The sequence below is a fragment of the Trichechus manatus genome, unplaced genomic scaffold, assembly GCF_000243295.1.
Source record: "Trichechus manatus latirostris isolate Lorelei unplaced genomic scaffold, TriManLat1.0 scaffold00010, whole genome shotgun sequence".
NCBI lineage: Eukaryota > Metazoa > Chordata > Mammalia > Sirenia > Trichechidae > Trichechus > Trichechus manatus.
In genome coordinates, this window is record NW_004443946.1 from 16,410,339 (window position 1) to 16,418,856 (window position 8,518).

Genomic DNA, 8,518 nt, shown 5'->3' on the forward strand with positions numbered 1-8,518 from the left:
ATACTATGCAACGATGAAGAACAATGATGAATCCATGAAACATCTTATAATGTGGAGGAATCTGGAAGACATTATACTGAGTGAATTTAGTCTGTCGCAGAAGGACAAATATTATATAAGACCACTATCATAAGAACTCAAGAAAAGGTTTAAACACAGAAGAAAACACTCTTTGATGGTTAGGAGGGTGTGAAGGGAGGAAAAGGGGTATTCACTAACCAAATAGTAGACAAGAATTATCTTAGGTGAACAGAAGGATAACACACCCTACAGGGGAAGTCAGCACAACTGGACTAAACCAAAGCTAAGAAGTTTCCTGAATACAACCAAACACTTTGAGGCACAGAGTAGCAGGGGTGGGGGTCTGGGGACCATGGTTTCAGGGGACATCTAGGTCAATTGGCATAACAAAGCTTATTAAGAAAATGTACCGCATCCCACTTTGGTGAGTGGTATCTGGGGTCTCAAAAGCTTGGCAGCGGCCATCTAAGATGCATCAGTTGGTGCCAACCCACCTGGAGCAAAGGAGAATGAAGAACACAAAAGACACAAGGAAACTATCAGCCCAAGAGACACAAAAGCCACATAAACCAGAGACTTCATCAGCCTGAGACCAGAAGAACTAGATAATGCCTGGCTACAGCAGTGACCACCCTGACAGGGAACACAACAGAGAGTGCCTGACGGAGCAGGAGAAAAGTGGGGCACAGAACTCTAATTCTAGTAAAAAGATCAGACTTAATGGTTTGACTGAGACTGGACAGACCCCAGAAGACATGGTTCCTGGACTCTCTGTTAGCCCAAAACTAAAACCATTCCCAAGGCCAACTCTTCAGACAAAGATTAGACTGGACTATGGGACATAAAATGATACTCATGAAGAGTGTGCTTCTTAGCTCAAGTAGATACATGAGACTAAATGGGCAGCTCCTGTCCGGAAGCGAGATAAGAAGCCAGAGAGGGTCAGAAGCTGGTTGAGTGGACACGGGAAAATCCGGGAAGGAAAGGAGAAGTGTGCTGTCACAGTATAGGGAGAGCAACTAGGGTTACATAACAGTGTATGCATAAATTTTTGTATGAGAGACTAACTTGAATTGTAAACTTTCACTTAAAGCACAACAATAAAAAAAATTCTCTATTTTACTAATGGGTGATTTAGAAGTGTATTATTTCGTTTCAAAACATTTGGAGATTTTCCAAATAGCTTTTCTTTACTGATTTCTAATTTAATTCCATTGTCATCAGAGAACATACTTTGAATGACTTGAATAATTTTAAATTTATTGAGGAAAATAATATGATCTATTTTGATAAATGTTCTATGTGCTCTTGAAAAGAATGTGTATTCTGCTGCTGTTGGGTATTCTATAAATATCAATTAGATTATGTTGCTAAAAAAATGTTTTACAAATGTCCTACATCCTTACTGACTTTTTTCTACAAGTTTTATCAATTATGGAGACAGAGAGAGATTGAAGTTTCCAAACATAATTATGGATTTGTCTACTTCTTCTTACGATTCTATCAGTTCTTCATTTATGTATTTTGAAGCTCTGCTTTCTGGCACATAAATGTTAAGGATTGTTATTCCTTCCTGATAAATTGATCCATTCATCATTATAAAATGGCCTTATTTATCCCTGGTAATATTCTTTGCTCTGAAATCTACCTTGTCTGATATTAATGTACCCACTCCAGCTTTCTTTTGATTAGTGTTAACATGATAAGTCTTTTTCTTTTTCTTTTATTTGTGTGTTTATATTTAAAGCTTCTTGTAGGTGGCCTTTTTATACAATTTGACAGTCTCAACTTTAAATTGGGGTGTTTAGACCATTTACGTTTAATGTGATCATTGATGTGGTTGGATTTAAATCTTGCTATTTGTTTTCTATTTGCCCCATGAATTCACTGTTTTCTTTTTCCTTCTCTTCTGTGTTATTTTGGATTGAGTATTTTTTTTATGATTCCATTTTATCTCCTTTGTTGACTTATTAACTATAACTCTTTGTGTTCTTATTTAGTGGTTGCTTTAGCATTTATAGTATACATCTTTAACTCGAAACAGTTTACCTTCAAGTGATATTATACTTCATGTATATTACTAGAACCTTTCAATAGTATACTTCTATTCTCCTCTGTCACGGCTCTTCTAACCTTAGTGCTATTGTTGTCATGCATTTTACTTCTGCATGCTTTGTAAATTCTATGCTACATTTTGTTTGTTTGTTTAAAAGGTCATTTGTCTTTTGAAGAAAATTAAATGAAAAGAAAAATCTTATATATTTGCCTATTTAGTTACAGTTTCTGGTGTAGATACAAATTCCTTTGTATGACTACAGAGTTCCATTTTGTATCATCTTCCTTCTGTCTGAAAAACTTATATTTCGTATAGTGCCGATCTGCTGGTGATTAATTCTTTCAGTATTCGTATATCTGAAAAGTGTTTATTTTACCTTCATTTTTGAAAGATATTTTCACTGAGTACAGAATTCTAGGTTGACAGAGTTTTCTTTTGGTATTTTGAAGATGTTGCTCCACTATCTTCTCACTTGCATTGTTCTTGATAAATCTGCTGTCAGCCTTTTCTTTATTGCTCTGTACATAATGTTTCTTCTTTCCCTGACTGCTTTTAAAATTTTCTCCTTATCAGTGTGTATCATTCAGGGTTCACTGGAGCATCAGAACCAATAGGAGATATATATTAAGAGACTTATTATAAGGAATTGGTTTATGGAAATATGGGGACCAGCTAGGCAAGCCCAAAATCTGTAAAGCAGGCCATCAGGAACTGCAGGCTGAAGTTCTGGGGCATAGGCATGGGCTGAAGTTGCTGTCCACAGGTGGAATTTCCTCTTCAGGTAAGCTTCAATTCTGCTCTTAAGGTCTTTTAACTGACTTAATCAGACCCATGCAGATTATCTACAATAATCTCTCTTAATTAAAGTCAACTGATTATGGACTTTAATCACATCTTCAAAATACCTTCATAGCAACACCTAGATTAATTGAATAATGTTAATTGATTGAACAGTGTTTAATTGAATATTTGAGGACTGTAACCTAGTCGAGTTGACATACCAAAAAGACAGTTTACCCCTTGTCAACTTGGCACCCATGCTTATCCCCTTAAACCATACTTAATCTCCAAATAAAAACAATGACAAAGTCATACTTCCCCCTAACATGATATAACTATCCTGCATACAACTGAAAACACACTGATCTGATTATGATGTGCTTTTGTGTAGTTTTCTTCCTGTTTTTTTATGCTTGGGTTTGTTAAGCTTCTTGGATACAACCATTATTTCTTCAGTTATGTATACATTAGGCTGCTTTAAGTGGTCACACAGCTTGCCAGTGCTCTGGAGGTTGTTTTTTTTTTTTTTAAGGTATTTTTTTCTTTTTTTTTTTTTCCTCTGTGTGTTTCATTTTGGTTTGTTTCTATTGCTATGTCATCAAGCTACCAATAATTTCTTCTGCAACATTTAATCTGCAGTTAATTCCATCCAGTGCATTTTTCATCTCAGACATTGTCGTTTTCATCTCCAGAACTTCGATTTGGGTCTTTTTTACATCTTCAATGTCTCTACTTATGTTTTATCTTCACTAGTGTCTTCAGCATATGGAATACAGTCATAATAACTGCATTAATGTCCTTGTCTGCTAATTTGGCCATCTGTGTCAGTTATGAATGGGTTTCTATTGATTGATTTCTTTTTCTCTTCACTATGGGCCATATTTTTCCTGTTCATTGAATGAATAATAATTTTTGATTGGATGCCAAAGACATTTTCAATTTTACCTTGTTGAGTGCCAGATATTTTTGCATTCCTAAAAAATCTTGAATTTTGTTCTAGAATGCAGTTAAGTTACTTAGAAACAGCCTATCCTTTTGAGTTTGTGCTAAGGCTTTGTTAAGTGGGACCAGGGTAGCATTTATCTAGGGCTAATCATTCCTCACTACCGAGGTAAGTCCCCTGTGAGTACTCTACCCAAGCCCTGTAAATTATGAGTTTTTCCAATAAAGCTGAACAGGCACTATTCCTAGCTCTGTGAGCACCAGGTACTATTCCTTCGATTTCTTTCAAATTGTTCTTTCCTTTGGCTTTGAGTAGTTTCCTCACATGCATGCTCTGATTGGTACTTTGTTGAATTCTCAAAGGGGACCTTTATGGATTGAATTATGTCCCCCCAAAATATACGTCAACCTGGCTGGGCCATAATTGTCAATATTGTGTAGTTGTTCTCCATTTTGTGATCTGATGTAATTATCCTCCATTTTGTGATGTGTTGTAAATCCTAGCCTCTATGCCTGGTTATGGTCCCTTTTTGAGAGTGAGTTGTCTGGCTATGTTCGTGAGGCAGGATTAGGGTGGGATGTAGCTTGAGTCACCACCTTATTACAGGATGTGACTCAAGTCACCACCCTTACCCCAGTCACCACCCTTACCACCCTTATTCAAGTCACACTCCTACTTAAGTCACGACTTTTATCTTACAAGAGATAAAAGGAGACAGAAGCAAACAGAGATAGGGACCTTAATATCACCAAGAAGAAAAGCACGTCCTTTGGACCTGGGGTCCCTGCACTGAGAATCTCCTAGAACCAGGAGACACAGAAAGATGTAACACCAGAGATGGTGCAAGACAGTGCAAAGCAGTGGGAGAGAAACGGTGGCAGTAGAACAAGGAGATCAGTGCTAGATGGCACAGGAGCTGACTCATGGAGCGAGAGAAGCTGAGTGCCTTTAAGCAGGAGGCTTCCTGGCAGACTGGGATGCCTCTGGGCACTTATTAGAGGAGCTAAAGAGCTTTGTAACACTTGCTCAAGCACGGCAGAGGTCAGGCCCAGGGGCCGAGGGCCAGAAAGAGGCCGGCCTGTGGACGCAGCTGAGAAGAGGCCATCCTGATCGACACGGGCCTTCTTCCAGAGACAACAGAGGAAGCCTTTCCCATGAGCCAGTGCACTGAATATGGACTTCTAGCACCCTAAACTGAGAAAATAAATTTCTGTTTGTTAAAGCCATCCACCTGTGATATTTCTGTTATAGCAGCAAGAGATAACTAAGACAGGAACTCTTTGCAAAATTTTGGAGTTCTCTGTGCAGCTCCTTTCTCTCTAATATTCTTCCCTGCAAACACTAGCCACCTTGGTATTCTCAGGCTCTCAGCTCTTATCTCTTCATTTCAGGCAGTCAGCTGGGATTTGCCTGTGCGCCCTCTGCACTGTGGCCTGGAACCTCTCTGGGCAGAAAATGGAGCAGTTGCAGGCCTTACCTTGTTGGTTTCCTGTGTCTCAGGGATTGCTGTATTTTGTAGCCTAACGTCCCAGATCTAGAAAACTGTTTTCATATGTTTGTCCTGTTTTCTAGTTGTTTCAGGTGAGAGGGTAAATACTGTCCTTGTTACTCCATCTTGGTCAGAAGAAGAAGCCCAATCTGATTTTGATGAAATGCAGAATTATAGGCTATTACAAAGAAGTGCAGTTACTATTTAAAGGATTAGCAAAAACAAATTTAAGCTAACAAAGTACTTTGTGTTTAATTAAAAACTAGCATCTTTTTCAACATGATGAAATCTACCCAATAAATTTAAAGAAAATCAGATTAGGATTTAAATCTTAACTTTAACAGTTTTAAAGAGTTTTATCTCTACTTACATGTATACTACAGCAGTTGTAATAGGTTAATGAAAAAACTGAGATGCCAGTTACAGGTGCAATTTTAATTGATATCCCAAGGATATTTACAAGCTTACACTCGGAAATGAATCAAGTTTCAGTACTGCAAAGCAGATTTATTTTATAAATTTTGAAAATCTGCTATCCATAGTGATATATTGCCATCCCAGCCTTAGTTGGATGGAGAGCTTATTAGGTGATACCTCTGGAACACTTGTGTCTTGCTCTGTTAGGAAATACAGAATCAGGGAAGCTAAGAATGTGTGAGGGAAGTTCCCCTGTTGAGCTATTATCTGGAAGGAAACATCTTCAGTTGAACTGTCCCCTGGCAATTTTTCACATACGTATTAAACTGCTATCCCTCTTGCCACAAACACCATCAGAATTGCCATTATCATTTGTTCATGGCATCTCACAATGTAATTAGTATTTTCATCTTACTATTGAGATATCCTTATTAGAATAGTTATCAGCATCTTTAGTTGCTATTTACTTCACAGCTTCTCACACTTATAATTTGGACACCAATTACATGTTAATCATTTTAAAGCATTTGTTCTTTTAAGACAATTGAAGACTAGTCCTGTAATTTTGTCTAAGCATATTATTTATGCTGTTTGCCCCACCACAGCCACCATAGGATTTCTTTTTTTAAGTGAACTTTGGTCCAGTTCTTATCAGAATGCCCAGGTTCTTGGTAAATGCAGACTAAATTGGTGGTGTTTGACAATATCGTTTATAAAATGAAATCTAAACTCAGTATGTTTATGTAGACATAGGTAGACATAAGAACTAGGCTCTCCAAGTAAGCACAAGTATGTGTACATACACTTATCAAATTCACTGTACATGTGGAATACAGTTATAATAATTATTTTAATGTCCTTGTCTGCTAATTTAAGCACTTGGCTGCTAACTGAAAGGTCAGCAGTTTGAACCCACCAGCAGCTCCATGGGACAAAGATGTGGCAGTCTTCTTCTGTAAAGATTACATCCTTGGAAACCCTATGAGGCAGCTCTACTCTGACCTATAGGGTCCCTAAAAAGTCGACATAGACTTGGTGGCAACTGATTTGGTTTTGGGTCTGCTAATTCTGTTGGGAGAGAAATCATACTCTTTATTTGTTGTTGTTGTTCTTGGCTATAAATACACAGCCTTATATAGTCTAACATTCTGGGTCCACTTGAATGTATTTTTACAAAAGCATTTTATGTGGTATAATATCCAGAATATGGTATATTATTATATTAACAGGATCTTTTCAGATCATTTTTTAGGGAACTATAACAACTCAGTTAACAAGTTTGGTTAATTCAGCAGCTCAACATTATCATCAAAGACCCAAGTCTTTTCATCTGCAGCTCTGCCATCCTTGGGGTATCCCACTTTGTCCTCAGGTCAGCTCACCGATAATTCCAGATGGCTGTAGCAGTTCAAGGGTCACATTCAGGCACGATGTTCAGTATGAAAAGAGGATCATCTTCTCCCTGAATCTTTTTTTTTTTTTTAAGAGCAAAGAAATTTTTCCCAGAAACTCTTCTGGCATATTTCTCTTGTATCCTTGGCCAAAACCAGGTCACACACACTCCTCTAAACCAATCACTGGCAAAGGGAACTTGAACTTGAAAGGATTTATCCCTTTTCTGAGCACAGGACCATAAAGTGAAGGGTAAAACTCTAGCAAATTTGGGGCTCTGGCAGCAAAGAAAAGGGAAATGACAGGTAAAGAAAGGACAGCGTCTCCTACATGTAGGATACGTCTTCTTTGAGACCCACTCAGGGGCTGCTCCTTTAGAATTCCTGCATTTGAATGCAGAATAAAGAATGGGGTAACCCCAGTAAGTTTGTTCCCCAGCCAAGGGTTCTTATACAGTACCCTCTAAAATTGCAAAATAACAATAAAAACTCAATAAGATGTTCCAAGATGAAAATTAGCATCACATGTATTGCAATATTTAATATATGATTTTCATATGCTTAATATACAATTACAGATCCCTTTTTCAAGGTGAAATTATGTAAGGGTACAGTTTGCTTTTTTAAAGAGCTTTGGGGAACTTTTACATACAGTACTTTCATTCGTTTTAACAGGGGTGAGTACAGTAGTATTACATCTTTCCATCTTGCCTCTGTCCTCTAAAGTCCTTATCAGATGTAACAAAAATGGCGTATTGATTTAAAGTTCTCATTCAATACACTTAACAATTCAATCTATCTGACCAACTCCTACTTCCATGTTCCTGGTCATTTTCTGTCAATTACCTAGAATGCTCTTCCCTGCAAAATGAAGCCATTTCTTTTCTTTTTTGTATTAGATTTTTGCTAACAGTTCTCCAGAATTATTTCAACTTACAGCTGTACTTAGAAGACTTAAAGATGCTAAAATTACCAAGAAAAGATATTGACTTAGGGATTGATTTTAAAATAATTATGGAGCCCCACTGGCGTAGAGGGAGTTAAGCAATACTGAAGAAAATTGTATTAAAATGCATGAATAGGAAACCTTACATTACTTTATAAAACTGTAAATTAAATTCATGTTTGGCCCTCTTGACATTTCAAAGCCTATTGTTTGGTTTACAACTAGTAGAACAATTTTGCTTTACATTTTAAATGTCTATGTTATTTTTTCCTAGCTTGTACATTTTCTCCTAGTCATTGCACAATGACACAGTCAATGATGATTAACATTAGAGAGTTAACAATGTCTCACACCTGTACTGTGAAACATGTGACTAATCCTAGGTGTAGGACAAGGAAGACAGATCCCTGGCCAACTGACTAGCAGAGATCCATATCTGTGCCCATTCCACAGAAAGGCAATCAAACAGAATGCA